General features: G+C 47.2%; 1 protein-coding gene across 1 annotated transcript in view; it reads right to left on the minus strand.

Moving 5' to 3' along the window:
* Positions 1-16328, minus strand: part of LOC142074951 (SWI/SNF-related matrix-associated actin-dependent regulator of chromatin subfamily A member 2-like) — a 128929-nt gene that overhangs the window by 111192 nt on the left and 1409 nt on the right. The gene's annotated exons all lie outside the window — the stretch shown is intronic.

Genomic DNA, 16328 nt, shown 5'->3' on the forward strand with positions numbered 1-16328 from the left:
ACTACCGTGGCCTGAACGAAGTCACGCCGCCACTGAGTGCTGCCGTGCCGGACATGCTAGAACTCCAATACGAACTGGAGTCAAAGGCGGCCAAGTGGTATGCCACAATTGATATCGCTAATGCATTCTTCTCAATCCCTTTGGCAGTAGAGTGCAGGCCACAGTTTCCTTTCACTTGGAGGGGCATCCAGTACACTTGGAACCGACTGCCCCAGGGGTGGAAGCACAGCCCTACCATTTGCCATGGACTGATCCACACCGCACTGGAACAGGGTGAGGCTCCAGAACACCTGCAATACATTGATGACATCATCGTGTGGGGCAACACAGCAGAAGAAGTTTTTGAGAAAGGGGAGAGAATAATTCAAATCCTTCTGAAGGCCGGTTTTGCCATAAAACAAAGTAAGGTCAAGGGACCTGCACAAGAGATCCAGTTTTTAGGAATAAAATGGCAAGATGGACGTCATCAGATCCCAATGGATGTGATCAATAAAATAACAGCCATGTCCCCACCAACTAGCAAGAAGGAAACACAAGCCACCTTAGGCGTTGTGGGTTTTTGGAGAATGCTTATTCCAAATTACAGCCTGATTGTAAGCCCTCTCTATCAAGTGACCCGGAAGAACAACGACTTCAAATGGGGCCCTGAGCAACGACAAGCCTTTGAACAAATTAAACAGGAGATAGTTCATGCAGTAGCCCTTGGGCCAGTCCGGGCAGGACAAGATGTAAGGAATGTGCTCTACACCGCAGCCGAGGAAAACGGACCTACCTGGAGCCTCTGGCAGAAAGCACCAGGGGACACTCGAGGTCAAGCACCAGGGGACACTCGAGGTCGACCCTTAGGGTTCTGGAGTCGGGGATACAGAGGATCCGAGGCCCGCTACACTCCAACTGAGAAGGAGATATTGGCAGCATATGAAGGGATTCGAGCTGCTTCGGAAGTGGTTGGTACTGAAGCACAGCTCCTCCTGGCACCCCGACTGCCGGTGCTGGGCTGGATGTTCAAAGGGAGGGTCCCCTCTACACATCATGCAACCGATGCTACGTGGAGTAAGTGGGTCGCACTGATCACACAACGGGCCTGAATAGGAAACCCCAGTCCCCCAGGAATCTTGGAGGTGATCACGAACTGGCCAGAAGGCAAAAATTTTGGAATATCCCCAGAGGAGGAGGTGACACGTGCTGAAGAGGCCCCACTGTATAACAAACTACCAGAAAATGAGAAGCAATATGCCCTGTTCACTGATGGGTCCTGTCGCCTTGTGGGAAAGCATCGGAGATGGAAAGCTGCTATATGGAATCCTATATGCCAAGTTGCAGAAACTGCTGAAGGAGAAGGTGAATCGAGCCAGTTTGCAGAGGTGAAAGCCATCCAGCTGGCCTTGGACATTGCTGAACGAGAAAAATGGCCAGTACTTTATCTCTATACGGACTCATGGATGGTGGCAAATGCCCTGTGGGGGTGGTTGCAGCAGTGGAAGCAGAACAACTGGCAGCGCAGAGGTAAACCCATCTGGGCTGCCGCACTGTGGCAAGATATTGCTGCCCGAGTAGAGAACCTGGCTGTAAAAGTACGTCACGTAGATGCTCACGTACCCAAGAGTCGGGCCACTGAAGAACATAAAAAACAACCAGCAGGTGGACCAGGCTGCTAAGATTGAAGTGGCTCAGGTGGATCTGGACTGGCAACATAAGGGTGAATTATTTATAGCTCCGTGGGCCCATGACGCGTCAGGCCATCAAGAAAGAGATGTAACATATAGATGGGCTCGTGATTGAGGGGTGGACTTAACCATGGACGCTATTGCACAGGTTATCCATGAATGTGAAACGTGCGCTGAAATCAAGCAAGCCAAGCAAGTAAAGCCTCTTTGGTATGGAGGACGATGGTTGAAATATAAATATGGGGAGGCCTGGCAGATTGATTATATCACACTCCCACAAACCCACCAAGGCAAGCGCTATGTGCTCACCATGGTGGAAGCAACCACCGGATGGCTGGAAACATATCCCATGCCCCATGCCACCGCCAGGAACACCATCCTGGGCCTTGAAAAGCAAGTCTCATGGCGACATGGCACCCCAGAAAGAATTGAGTCAGACAACGGGACTCATTTCTGAAACACCCTCATAGACACCTGGGCCAAAGAACATGGCATCCCCTATCATGCACCAGCCTCTGGGAAAATCGAACGATACAATGGACTGCTAAAGACTACGCTGAGAGTAATGGGTGGTGGTACATTCAAGCATTGGGATACCCACTTGGCAAAAGCCACCTGGTTAGTCAACACCAGGGGATCTTTCAGTCGAGCTGGCCCTGCCCAGTCAAAACCCTTACGTGCTGTAGATGGGGATAAAGTCCCTGTTGTGCACATGAAAAATATGCTGGGGAAGACAGTCTGGGTTACTCCTGCCTCTGACAAGGGAAAACCCATCCGTGGGATTGCTTTTGCTCAAGACCTGGGTGCACTTGGTGGGTAATGCGAAAGGATGGGGAAGTTCGATGTGTACCTCAAGGGGATTTGATTTTGGGTGAAAATAGCCAATGAACTGGATTGTATGATGTTAATTTATATGATAGTGTATGTCATCACTTCTATGGTTGCTATATGTCATATCAATGGTAGTGCAGTAAAAATCACCCAGATTAATGAAGAATGAACTCCGATGAAACCAAGCAAAGTGTAGCGGTGATGGAACCACAACTGGCTTCAGGATGCAACAGTCCAACCCCATACACCACTTCTCCTGCCCTGAAAGACTTTTATGACAGATGGAACCCAAAGTCATGGACTAAATGAACTCAATGGACATTTTAGAGGGATGGCCCATAGACTAAGGGAATGATATCTGTGTGTATATATCAAAAGGCAGGAAAAGTGGTGATGATTAATTGGAATGTATTGGAAAATGTGAGACCTGGGCATGACATAGATGGTATGGAATAAGGGGTGGATACTGTCCTGGTTTTGACTGGGATAGAGTTAGTTTTCTTCCTATTAACTGGTGTAGTGCTGTGTTTTGGATTTAGGATGAGAAGAATGTTGATAACACACTGATGCTTTAGTTGTTGCTAAGTAGTATTTACAAAGTCAAGGACTTTTCAGCTTCCCATGCTCTGCCAGGTGCACAAGAAGCTGGGAGGGAGCATAGCCAGGACAGCTGACTCAAACTGGCCAAAGGGATATTCCATACCATATGATGTCATGCTCAGTATATAAGCTGGGGGGAGTTGGCTGGGGGGCAGTGACCACTGCTCGGGGACTGGCTGGGCGTCGGTCGGCGGGTGGTGAGTATTTACATCATGCATCACTTGCTTTGTATATTCTGTTATTATTATTAGTAGTAGTACTATTTTACTTTATTTTATTTCAGTTATTAAACTGTTCTTATCTCAACCCACGAGTTTTCTCACTTTTACTCTTCCGATTCTCTACCCCATCCCACCGGAGGTGGGGGGAATGAGCGAGCAGCTGTGTGGTGTTTAGTTGCTGGCTAGTGTTAAACCATGACACCCCCTCATTGGCAAAATTGAGGAGTAAACCATGTAGGCCTTAATGCCCTTGCCCCCAGAGCCATGTGGTCACTCTTGATATGCAGTATTATTGGTGCCCACATGGATGAGCAGCAGGGCTTAATAGTCCAAGGGCTGGACAAGTCTCAGCAGTCTCTCCATAACATCCTGGATCCGAACCCCTGGCAAGCAACAAACCTCCCTGGACAGCAGGTCAAGGTCAGCAGATGGGAGCCTCTACCCCCTGCAGGAGTGAGTCTCCCACTACTATTGGTTGCTGCTTCCTTTTGGTGCTACTGCTTGGTTCAGGCTCAGCTGGCTCTGATGCTTTGTTGGACAGAGCTTCCAGCCTTTCATTTACAGTTAGGGTACTGAACCTATTCTGCAGTTGCTGATCTATGGCTAGAACAGGAGCCTTCCTCCTGGTGCCAGAAGTCACAAGTTTCCAGCCTTTGCCATCATGGGAGTCTCCATTTCCCACCCCAATAAGCACAGATTCTGGCTGCCCTTCCTTCAGGGATATTCAGGCCTTTTTATCTGCAGGGTCTTGGAAAAGATACGGTTGGATTGTTCCGTGTCATCCCTGATGCTATGTAGTCTGCTGACCTCTTCTCCCAGCTCCTTTACTTGGCAACACAGATCTACCAGCACACAGCTGCAGGCAAAGAGACCATCGCTCCTTGCCCCAGTCTCAACAAAAGACCCCAGGCATTTCCCAGGGCCCGAGATCTGGAAAGCTACAGCTTCTTCTGGAGCCTCTGATGTTCCAGGGATAGTTGCTCCATTTGGTGCTGGGAACCTTGCCCTGAGGCACATCACAACCATTGCTGAGCACGTGCACACTGCCCTCAGCAGAGTTGCTGGCCCCCTTCTATGCAAACTGCTATGTAAATTGTTGCATCTGTTGCCTGTGCTCTGGGCCTAGCAGTTACATAGGCCTCTCCCTAGCACATGCTGAAAGGGTGCTTGACCCTCCCTAATCAGGAGTTGGCTGGGAAAGAAAAGCTCAAACCACCCTCGGATCAGGAATAGCTGACAGAGCTTGTTAGAAGCTGCTAGAGCTTGCTAGAAGTCACAACCCCCTGTAGCTGTCTTTTCCTTTCATTAGCAGGCACCCTGGAGTTCCTTGAAGAGGTTCCAGAAGTCTTTTGACAATCCCATAAAATCTAGAAGCAGATCCTGTTAACTGCTGTCTGTTGGCTGCCTCTGTTAGCTGTTCATTATAGTGTTCCCATTATTGTAGGTGTACTGATTGTAGTGCAGTAGAGGAAGACAATGGAAGTCACTTTTCTGGAATTTCTGTCCTATAAATGGAGAAGGCTGTGAATATTGTAGGTTGAGAAAAATAAATTGTATTACTGTGAAAATTATGGTGATTCATTTTTATCAAGGTAAAGACCAAGAGTAGAGGACTCTTGTCCTTTTCCTCTGGGTAATGCTTGACTCAAGCCAGGCTAACACTTGGAGGAGGATTGGTCTAATGACATTTGTATTACAGGTTCTGTTTCAGTTCACAATATGGAACTAGGTAAAAAAAAAGTGGGATCTAGCCAGGAAAATAATAGTGTGAGCTTTGGAAAGGGTGATTTTGCAATTTAATTTTGCATAGGTCACATATGTACCCCCTGATTTACTAATGAGAGGAAATTTTATGACTGTTGTCTGTATCAAGTCTGATGGTGACAAAAGCACAATTCCAAAAGTGGCTCACTACATGCTCAGGATAGTAGAGTTTGTCATAGCTTGAGCTTCTCTCATCCAAGCTAATTTTGGGGAATTGTGTTCTTCTGAGTGCTTCCTCACATAGGTTTAACTTTTCACTTTGCTGATTCATTCTCTGTATAGTTTCTTATTTGCTTTTTTCATATACATTGTGCTTTCTTCTGATTTTTGGTGTATGAACACAATTATGCACTCAAATCTGTTTCTTCATCAACACTGTCCATGTCACTGTTATGATTAAATGCTTGCATAGTGCTAGTGGTCAAAGTGAAATTATATTATCTAGTGACATTCACTTAAATAATCAAATGCTCATTATTTAGGCAAAAGTTGGGGACCAGTTATGAATATTGTTTCCATTTCTGAAATGTGGGCTAGGTGTAGTCCAGATATTAGCATATTTCTGACAAAAATTAAAATAAATTTTTTTAGCTTATACTAAAGATTCTTTAGTTGGGTTATATACTGGGGGGTATGGGTTTCATGGAAAGATCATTAGGCATCTTCTCAAGCAATAACCGGTTGTTAACATGACATGCATCCTTGCTAAATATGCATTTTCTCTCATACTTACTTCAGAACACCAAAGATGGGGACATTCTTGTCTTGGCAACTGTTTTGGCCTACTGTGCTGACATCACTCATATAATTAGACTGATGTTGGAAGCCCACAGTTTTACCTTTGATATTTTGCTAGGTAGTTTTTAGAGATCAAATTATTGTGTAGTAATTAATGTGTGCGTTTAGTCTGTCCTGACCTAAATCACAACATTAATAAAAATGGTGTCAGCAGTGGGATACGAAGGAGGTTTTGGATAGTGAAAAGAGAATTGTACAGCTGTAGCATCATTCAACAAATGCCCACAAGGCCAAGACCACCTACAGCTGCCAAATTAGTTTGCCTGGGTATAATCTTGTAGGATGTGAGGGTGGGCACTCAGGGTTAGGAGTCTGATGGGAAGCACACTTTGTACTCCTACTTGAGGCAGTGTGTTAATAGTGTATATAGGATAACACTAACTTGTATATAAGGTAACATTCATTCCTACTTGGTAAAATGTGTCAATAGTGTATGTAGGATAATATTTTGAAACATGTTCAAGTATAAGACAGTAACAAATAAAATGCAACTCCTCCCCTCCTTGGTATGTTTTCTGTAATCATCCAACAGCTCCCAGTATACTGTCCAGCAAATCCTCCCTATGCTGTTTGGAACACCCTTAGTATAAGACTGCTTTTTTTTTTTTGTGGGGAGGCGGGGCCTGAGAGATTGTGTGCTCCTTGAAGAGCAGTGAGAGGAAACAGGAGTCAAGGTTGTGCAACTGTGCTCTGAGCAGCATATCTTAACTCTTCCACTCCTAGCATCCATGTGAAAAGTTGCAGCAGTTTCTGCCAGGCTGGGAGAGGGGCTGAGAATAGTCACACAAAACACTAGTGACACAACAAACTGAAACCACTTGACCCTTAAATAGTGCTGAATTGTGAAACCTAAATACTAATTCTTCAATGAGGAGTAGAGGAAAACCTCCTAACCTAGCTATTATGATGCTGGAATGCGGGCACCAGTAGCTTAGAGCTAGATAACTGGGAGGAACAGTGGCTGGCATCTCTGTCCAATGATGGAGCTGTGGATAGTGCAATCACCAAGGAGCTGGCCACTTAGGTACATGAACTCAAGTAGCAATGAAGGCCATCTGCTAAGCCACAGCAGGCTGAGAAAGGCCTCACACCATCAGCCCCATGAGCAGAAAATTCCTCCTACTCTCCTCTCCTGGAAGAACTGACTTTGGTAAACGTCCCATAGGGAAGCCCTGTCCCCAGCCAAGTGGGGGAAAGGGATGATGATGTTACAGAGGATAACAGGATTTACTGGACTATGTGGGTCTGGTGGCCTGACACACTGATCCATAGAACATCAAGCCTTGATGGACACAGGAGCCCAATGTACCCTCCTCCCTTCCACCCTCAGTAGAAAGATGCCAGTCATCATCAAAGGAGTCACCAGAGGCCAGTGGAAACTGCATGTAGTAGAAGTCAAACTCACTCTTGCTAAAGAAAACTGGAAACCCCATGAAGTGGTAGTGGGACGGGGTGCTCCTTGCATCTTGGGTGTTGACTTTTTAAAGAATGAACATTTTAAGGACCCACGAGGAAATCAATGGGCATTTGGCATCACCACTGGGGGAATGAATGAGGACACCCCTTTGATATCTCAACTACCTAGTATCTTAAAAGGAGAGTCAATAGTAGGACTACTACAGATGTCAACTCAATTGGTGCCGGTTGCACCTGGAACAGCGCACCAATGACAGCATTGAACCAAAATAGATTCCCTTGGTTCCATACACAGTCGTATCAAAGAGCTGGAAAGTCAAGGGGTGGTTACTTGAACCCATTCACCCTTCAACAGCTCCATCTGGCCAGTGCAAAAACTCAATGGGGACTAGAGATTAACCACAAACTATTGAAGTGTGAATGAGGTAACACCACCTTTGAGCACAGCAGTACCATATAGGCTAGAGCTACACTATGAACTTCAAGCAAAGAATGCTGCCTGGTATGCAACCACTGACATAGCCAGTTCTGTTTTTCTTAATTCCCCTGACACCTGAGTGTAAACCGCAGTTTGCCTTTACCTGGAGAGGAGTACAGTACTCCTGGAACCATCTGCCACAAGGATGGAAGCATAGCCCCACCATCTGTCACAGACTTATACAAAAGGTTTTGGAGGAGGCCAGTGCCCCAGATCACTTACAGTACATTGATGACATAGTAGTATGGGGAAACATCACCCAAGTGGTGCGTAACAAAGGCAAATTGGAAACAGTTTGCAAGTGTGCAAGTACGACAAAGGCAAACTGGAATTTTACTAAATGTGGGATTTGCAATCAAGAGGGATAAAGTGAAGGAATCTGCATAAGAAATACAGTTTCTGGGTGTCAAATGGCAAGATGGGCACCATCACATTCCTACTCACATGACTGACAAGATCGTGGCAATGGCGCCACTAACCAATAAAAAGGAAACATAAGGTTTTTTTGGAACGGTGGGATTTTGGCAAATGCACATGCCCAGGTACAGTCAGCTCATGAACCTACTGTACCAAGTCACCAGGTGTATTGGGCATAAATTGCAGGGTTTTGGTAGCAGGAGGCTGCACGGGTGACCTCTGTGGGAGGAGGCTATGAACTGCCCTGTGCCAGTCGCAACTGGTTCCAGATGGCCCTGAAACTGATGGAAAAAACCCACTGCAAAACAAAACTTGAACCAGTCAGAGGAGCATATGGTGCCTCTGCTCAAACATTTTTAAGAAAGAGTTGTAGCCACCAGGGGCAAGACACGCAAAAGAAGATATGTGAGAGGACACACAAAAAGGAGATATGTGAGGAGATACATGAAGAGACATGTGAGGAGAAAACAGGAGGAATCACAGGATACATGTAGAAGAAGACATTGTTGAGGACACAGCTGGAAATGCACTTTTGGAAGGAGGCACTCCATGCCAGAGGAGGTACAACTCTGAGGAGAATGTAGCCCATGGAGGATTGTGGGAAAATAATGGAAGATTGGCGAGGAGGATTATAAACACGTTCAAGTGACCTGCAGCTGAGGTGTAGAAAAACACATATATCATACTAATTGTTGTTTAGCCTTGTGTGTTTGACAAGTAGAACATCTGTGTTCAGATAACATAGGCCTGTGATAGACTTAGAGGCACCCTGTAGAACATGCTTGAGATTCCTGCCCTGCTATAGGAAAGATCAAAGCACAGTGGTAAACTACACCTGCGTGAATCCCTGAAATACAGGCAAAACCAGCAGGTTTGGTGATCCTCTAGCATGGACCGAGCTCCGCGGTGCCTGCGTCCCCGCTTGTGTGCCTCTGCCTGGGTACTGCTTTGGGGATCCCCTGGTTGGCGAGGTAACGAAAATAAATTTACTCTTTGCATTTCATCTGTGGTTTTGTGGTTGTTCCTGCATTCTGCCTGTGCTGGCTCACACAAGGATCCATGCCAGAGCAGGTACAGCCCTGAAGGAAACTATCCTGGCGCAGAGGAGCAGTAAGAAGCAAGGATCAGTGGAGGAAAACAACTAAGAAGCAAAGAGTGACAGAAAGAAACTGTTATGCACTGAACCCAACCTCCTGCACCTCCCATCACCTCACCAAAGGAATTGGGAGGGACTGAGTGTAATGCACAGAGAAAACAAGGAAGCTGATGCTAGAAAGAGGGGAAGAGAGGTGTGTTCTGCACTGGAGGAGGGGCAGTATGAGAGATTGAGAGAGGGAGAGATGGTGCAGGGCTCTTTCTAGATCTCAATAAGAAAGGCCTGACAACAAATAGCTTAATAAAACAGCTGTTTTAATAGGATAGCGTACAAAGAGAAATATAGACAGCAAGTAAATCTTATGTCTTTTCAGATGCTGGGATCCCTGTGTTTGTGCAGCATCAGACAGAGCCCGAATGGATTTTCTCACGGCACACTGCACAGATTCTGTCTGTGGACAGGTTCCTCCTTTTTGGTTATTTGAGGTATTATACGATTTCCTTACAAGAAAAGAACTCTATTCTTCATTTCTACTGTCAAACAGAAAGGATGTTCGCATAAGAACACCTTCCTGCACCTTTTGATAAAGGCAAGGCCACGCAGGTGGCGTAGTCACAGGTACCAAGCAGGAGCTGCCTGCAGACTCCTCTGTTACAATGAGCTGGTTACATTTATCCTGCGGCCTAGGAATTTGTGCAGCACAAGACAGGTTTGGGCCTACTCAGGTTAACTGTTATGTGGATCACTCCTTGATGTACAATGGTGTTATGGTCAGGATCACTACATTGCACCCCTTGATCCACATACACTTTAACTTTCTTAAAGACATTATAAATTACAGATTACATTAGTAAGATGTTCAGCTAATAGAAATTTTCCTGACAGGTTGGAATGTTATCTCTGTCATAACATCCACCAGCACACAGCATAGGCCAGCATGGGGCGTTCCAGCAGGTTCCCATACAGCGGCTACTCAAGCTAACCTACACACTTCTCAAGCCTTAATACAAGGCCCAATAGACATGTCCTGTTCAAGATCACAAACTCCTCGAATACAATGTCTTCCCCAAGGCTGCCAATACAAGGTGTTTCACTGAAGCTGAGCCTGGAGAAGGGGGAGAAAAGGTGTTTCCCTAAGTGTTTGTTTAATTGTCTTTTTTTTCTCACTACACCTATTAGAAATTAAAAATTTATGTTAATTTGCAATAAATTAAGTTAAATTACCCAAGGTGAGACTGTTTTGCCTGTGACAAGAGGAAAATTAATTCATTTGAGTGGGGACCCAAGCAAAAACAAGCCTTTGACTAGGTAAAACAAGTAGCAGTACATGCAATTGCCCTAGACCCCATCAGAACCAGTCCAAATGTCTGAAACGTACTATACACATAAGCAAGGGACCAATCAATCCAGTGGAGTTTATGGTAGAAAGCACCAGGAGAGACCAGAGGAAGGCCCCTTGGATTCTGGAGCTGAGGCTACTGAGGATGTGAGGAAAACTATATCTCAACAGAAAAAGAAATATTAGCTGCCTATGAGGGAATCCGGGCAGCACCTGAAGTGATGAGGATGGAATCACAACTGCTGCTGGACCCTCGGCTGCCGGTATTTCACTGGATGCTGAAAGGAGAAATGCCCTCAACTAATCACGTGACAAGTGCTACCTGGAGTAAATGGATACTCCTGATTACCCAGCAGGCTCAGATGGGGAAACAGGGATATCCAGGTGTGGTAGAAGAGCTGATGGAACGGCCTGAAAACTGAGATTTGGGGACCTCACCCAAGGTATTACTACACTGTCATGGTTCCAGCTGGGACAGAGTTAACTTTCTTCCCTGTAGCTGTGGGGGGGTGCTGTGTTTTGGGTTTGGTATGAGAGGAACGTTGATGGCCCATTGATGCTTTGGTTGTTGCTGGGTGGTGCTTGCACCGGCGACTTTCGGGCCTCCCATGCTCTGCCAAGTGCAGGTGAAGCTGGGTGGGGGAAGCATAGCCAGGGCGGCTGAACCAGCTGGCCAATGAGGTATTCTATACCATGTGACGTCATGCTCAGTATAAAAACTAGGGGGGGGAGCTCTCCCCGCCCCGTTCACGACACGCGGTCGGCAAGTGGTGAGCAGTTGCATTGTGCATTGCCTGCTCTGTATATTCTGTTATTGTTGTTGTTCTCATTGTTATTATTATTGTTCTACTTTGTTTTATTTCCATTATTAAACTGTTTTTATCTCAACCCGGGAGCTTTCCTACTTGTGCCCTCCCGATTCTCTCCCACGTCCTAGCGGAGGGGGGGTGTGAACAAGCAGCTGCATAGTGTTTAGTTGCTGGCTGGGGTTAAACCACGACAGTCCTTTTTGACGCCCAACGTGGGGCAGCGAAGGGTTGAGATAACAACAGATTAACTAGAGCGTATTAAGGAATTTATATCTGTTAACAGTTGCCGGTCACAATATTGATTCATCTGTTCTCGATATTAATTTATCTGATCTGCACCATGCTCTTGTTTTTGCTGTGCCTGTTAAAGATTGGTGTTGGGTTTTGCAGTCTGCTGTGCTCTGCAGTGATTAATGATGTTTTGCCTGGGAGATTTGTTATTAAAACGCTGGCATTGGGGGTTATTTGGTATTTGGGATTTGTAATGAAGCCGTTAGTGTATTTAGGGTAACACCTCATGGAGACCATTAGCAATTATACCTCTTCCTCTGGGAGGTTTTTTATGGAGGAAATAGAGAATGGCACCTTCACTACCTTCCTCTATGATGTCGTCTCCTTTCTTAAGATAACTTGTCAGTACCTTGAACATCCCTGGGTAGTTAAGATACATCTATTGGTACTCCTTGGGAATATTGTTTTGGTTTTATCCAAGGTTAGTAAGCAATTTAAGAATATCATCCAGAGATCTGCCCCAAGTCTGGATAGTTATGAGTGGCAGGGTGAGTGGGATAGCATGGGCAAATGCCTAGGACGGTGGGCACCCCCAGTGTTTTGGAACTTCACCCCTGAGCAAGTGCAGAATTCTGAAAAATTAGTAGAATGTTTGGAGAAAGTATGCTGTCACCCTGGCCATTCTAGGGAGACACAAATCACTGCCATGTGCTGGGGCCTGGCCCATGCCTACCAAGCCCTGTTCAACACTATTCAGAACCCTCAAGGGGAAGAAAAGGTCTCTGGATCTGATGACAAAACAACAGGCCCTGCAGCTACCCCAAACCCCACGGCAGGCACAGCGGCTACTCTGCCCCCTGCAACAAGGAACCAACCCGTGCTAGTATCAGTCGCCCCTATAGAAAAAAGAAAATACACAAGAAAATCAGCTCGTCTAGTAAGGGATGAAAATGAACCAGGGCCATCACAAGAACAGGAGGAGGAAGAGGCAGAACCCGCAAATGAGATGGTAACCACCCGATCCCTATCTCTGAGTGAGCTGCGAGATATGCGAAAAGATTACAGTCATCCTCCAGGCTGCTCCGATGCTGGGATAATGGGGCCAATACCCTGGAATTAGAGGGTAGGGAAGCCAAGCAGCTGGGATCCCTTTCTAGGGAAGGGGGCATTGACAAAGCAATTGGACAAGGGGCACAAGTCCTCAGCCTCTGGAGGCGACTCCTGTCAGGCGTGAAGGAAAGGTATCCCTTCAAGGAAGATCTTATATATCGCCTAGGCAAATGGACCACCATGGAGAGAGGTATCCAGTACCTGAGGGAATTAGCCGTGCTGGAGGTGATTTATGATGACCTGAACAACGAGCAGTTATCCAAAGATCCAGATGAAGTCAAATGCACCTGACACATGTGGCAGAAGTTTGTATGGAGCACACCAGCGTCGCATGCAAACTCATTGGCAGTAATGACCTGGAGAGACGGAGAGGAACAAACAGTGGATGAACTGGCTGGCCAACTCCGGCAATATGAAGAAAGTCTCTCTTCCTCCCTATGGGCCTGCGTCTCTGCTGTGGAGAAACTGTCTCAGGAGGTCCGGAAACTCAAAGAGGATATGTCCTGCTCCCCACCTGCACGGGCCAGTATCTCAGCCATTAGGAGTAAGCATCCTTCTGCTCAAGAGAGAGGATATAGAAGGTGCACACCATGGGCCACCCTGTGGTTCTACCTGCGTAACCACGGAGGGGACATGGGGAAGTCGGATGGAAAATCCACCTCAACCCTAGAGGCATGGGTGCGTGAGCTGCAAGGAAAAACAAACACAAAAGGGAGTTCTCCCGGGAAAATTGCTGATCCAGACTCCAGTGAGCAGTTCCCCAGACAGAGTAGAAGGGCTGATCTTAATTCAGATCTCAATAAAAGGACTTTTGATTCGCATTTACAAGAAGTGAGTAACGAATACTATGACCAGAATTGGAGGGGCCCTGCCTCCAGCCAGGTGGAGGAAAGGGACAACCGGGTTTACTGGACTGTGTGGATTCGATGGCCTGGCACATCAGACCCACAGGAGTATAAGGCTCTCGTAGACACGGGTGCACAGTGTACCCTGATGCCATCAAGCTATAAAGGGGCAGAACCCATTTGTATTTCTGGAGTGACAGGGGGATCCCAAGAGTTAACTGTATTGGAGGCCAAAGTGAGCCTAACCGGGAAGGAGTGGCAGAAGCATCCCATTGTGACTGGCCCAGAGGCTCTGTGCATCCTTGGCATAGACTACCTCAGGAGAGGGTATTTCAAGGACCCAAAAGGGTACCGGTGGGCTTTTGGTATAGCTGCCCTGCAGACGGAGGAAATTAAACAGCTGTCCACCTTGCCTGGTCTCTCAGAGGGCCCTTCTGTTGTGGGGTTGCTGAGGGTCGAAGAACAGGTGCCGATAGCTACCAGAACGGTGCACCGGCGGCAATATTGCACCAACCGAGACTCCCTGCTTCCCATCCATAAGCTGATTCGTCGACTGGAGAGCCAAGGAGTGATCAGCAAGACTCGCTCACCCTTTAACAGTCCCATATGGCCAGTGCGAAAGTCTAATGGAGAGTGGAGACTAACAGTAGACTACTGTGGCCAGAACAAAGTCACGCCGCCACCGAGTGCTGCCGTGCCAGACATGCTAGAACTCCAATACGAACTGGAGTCAAAGGCAGCCAAGTGGTACGCCACAACTGATATCACTAATGCGTTTTTGTCAATCCCTTTGGCAGCAGAGTGCAGGCCACAGTTTGCTTTCACTTGGAGGGGCATCCAGTACACCTGGAACCGACTGCCCCAGGGGTGGAAGCACAGCCCTACCATTTGCCATGGACTGATCCACACCGCACTGGAACAGGGTGAGGCTCCAGAACACCTGCAATACATTGATGACATCATTGTATGGGGCAGCACAGCAGAAGAAGTTTTTGAGAAAGGGAAGAGAATAATTCAAATCCTTCTGAAGGCCGGTTTTGCCATAAAACAAAGTAAGTTTAAGGGGCCTGCACAGGATATCCAGTTTTTAGGAATAAAATGGCAAGATGGACGTCATCAGATCCCAACGGATGTGATCAATAAAATAACAGCCATGTCCCCACCAACTAGCAAAAAGGAAACACAAGCCACCTTAGGCGTTGTAGGTTTTTGGAGAATGCTTATTCCAAATTACAGCCTGATCGTAAGCCCTCTCTATCAAGTGACCCGGAAGAAGAACAACTTCAAATGGGGCCCTGAGCAACGACAAGCCTTTGAACAAATTAAACAGGAGATAGTTCATGCAGTAGCCCTTGGGCCAGTCTAGGCAGGACAAGATGTAAGGAATGTGCTCTACACCGCAGCTGAGGAAAATGGCCCTACCTGGAGCCTCTGGCAGAAAGCTCCAGGGGAGACTCGAGGTCGACCCTTAGGGTTCTGGATTTGGGGATACAGAGGATCCGAGGCCCGCTACACTCCAACTGAGAAGGAGATATTGGCAGCATATGAAGGGGTTCGAGCTGCTTCGGAAGTGGTTGGTACTGAAGCACAGCTCCTCCTGGCACCCCGACTGCCGGTGCTGGGCTGGATGTTCAAAGGGAGGGTCCCCTCTACACATCATGCAACCGATGCTACGTGGAGTAAGTGGGTCGCGCTGATCACACAACAGGCACGAATAGGAAACCCCAGTCGCCCAGGAATCTCTATACTGACTCATGGATGGTGGCAAATGCCCTGTGGGGGTGGTTGCAGCAATGGAAGCAGAACAACTGGCAGCGCAGAGGTAAACCCTTCTGGGCTGCTGCATTGTGGCAAGATATTGCTGCCCGAGTAGAGAACCTGGCTGTAAAAGTACGTCACGTAGATGCTCACGTACCCAAGAGTCGGGCCACTGAAGAACATCAAAACAACCAGCAGGTGGACCAGGCTGCTAAGATTGAAGTGACTCAGGTGGATCTGGACTGGCAACATAAGGGTGAATTATTTATAGCTCGGTGGGCCCATGACTCCTCAGGCCATCAAGGAAGAGATGCAACATATAGATGGGCTCGTGATCGAGGAGTGGACTTAACCATGGACGCTATTGCACAGGTTATCCATGAATGTGAATCGTGCGCTGCAATCAAGCAAGCCAAGCGAGTAAAGCCTCTTTGGTATGGGGGACGATGGTTGAAGTATAAATATGGGGAGGCTTGGCAGATTGATTATATCACACTCCCACAAACCCACCAAGGCAAGTGCTATGTGTTCACCATGGTGGAAGGAACCACCGGCTGGCTAGAAACATATCCCGTGCCCCATGCCACCGCCAGGAACACCATCCTGGGCCTTGAAAAGCAAGTCCTATGGCGACATGGCGCTCCAGAAAGAATTGAGTCAGACAATGGGACTCATTTCTGAAACAACCTCATAGACACCTGGGCCAAAGAGCATGGCATTGAGTGGGTATATCACATCCCCTATCCTGCACCAGCCTCTGGGAAAATCAAACGATACAATCACTGCTAAAGACTGCACTGAGAGCAATGGGTGGTGGGATGTTCAAGCATTGGGATACCCATTTAGCAAAAGCCACCTGGTTAGTCAACACCAGGGGATCTTTCAATCGAGCTGGCCCTGCCCAGTCAAAACCCTTACGTACTGTAGATGGAGATAAAGTCCCTGTCG

Source organism: Calonectris borealis, chromosome W (assembly GCF_964195595.1).
Source record: "Calonectris borealis chromosome W, bCalBor7.hap1.2, whole genome shotgun sequence".
In the NCBI taxonomy this organism is placed as follows: domain Eukaryota; kingdom Metazoa; phylum Chordata; class Aves; order Procellariiformes; family Procellariidae; genus Calonectris; species Calonectris borealis.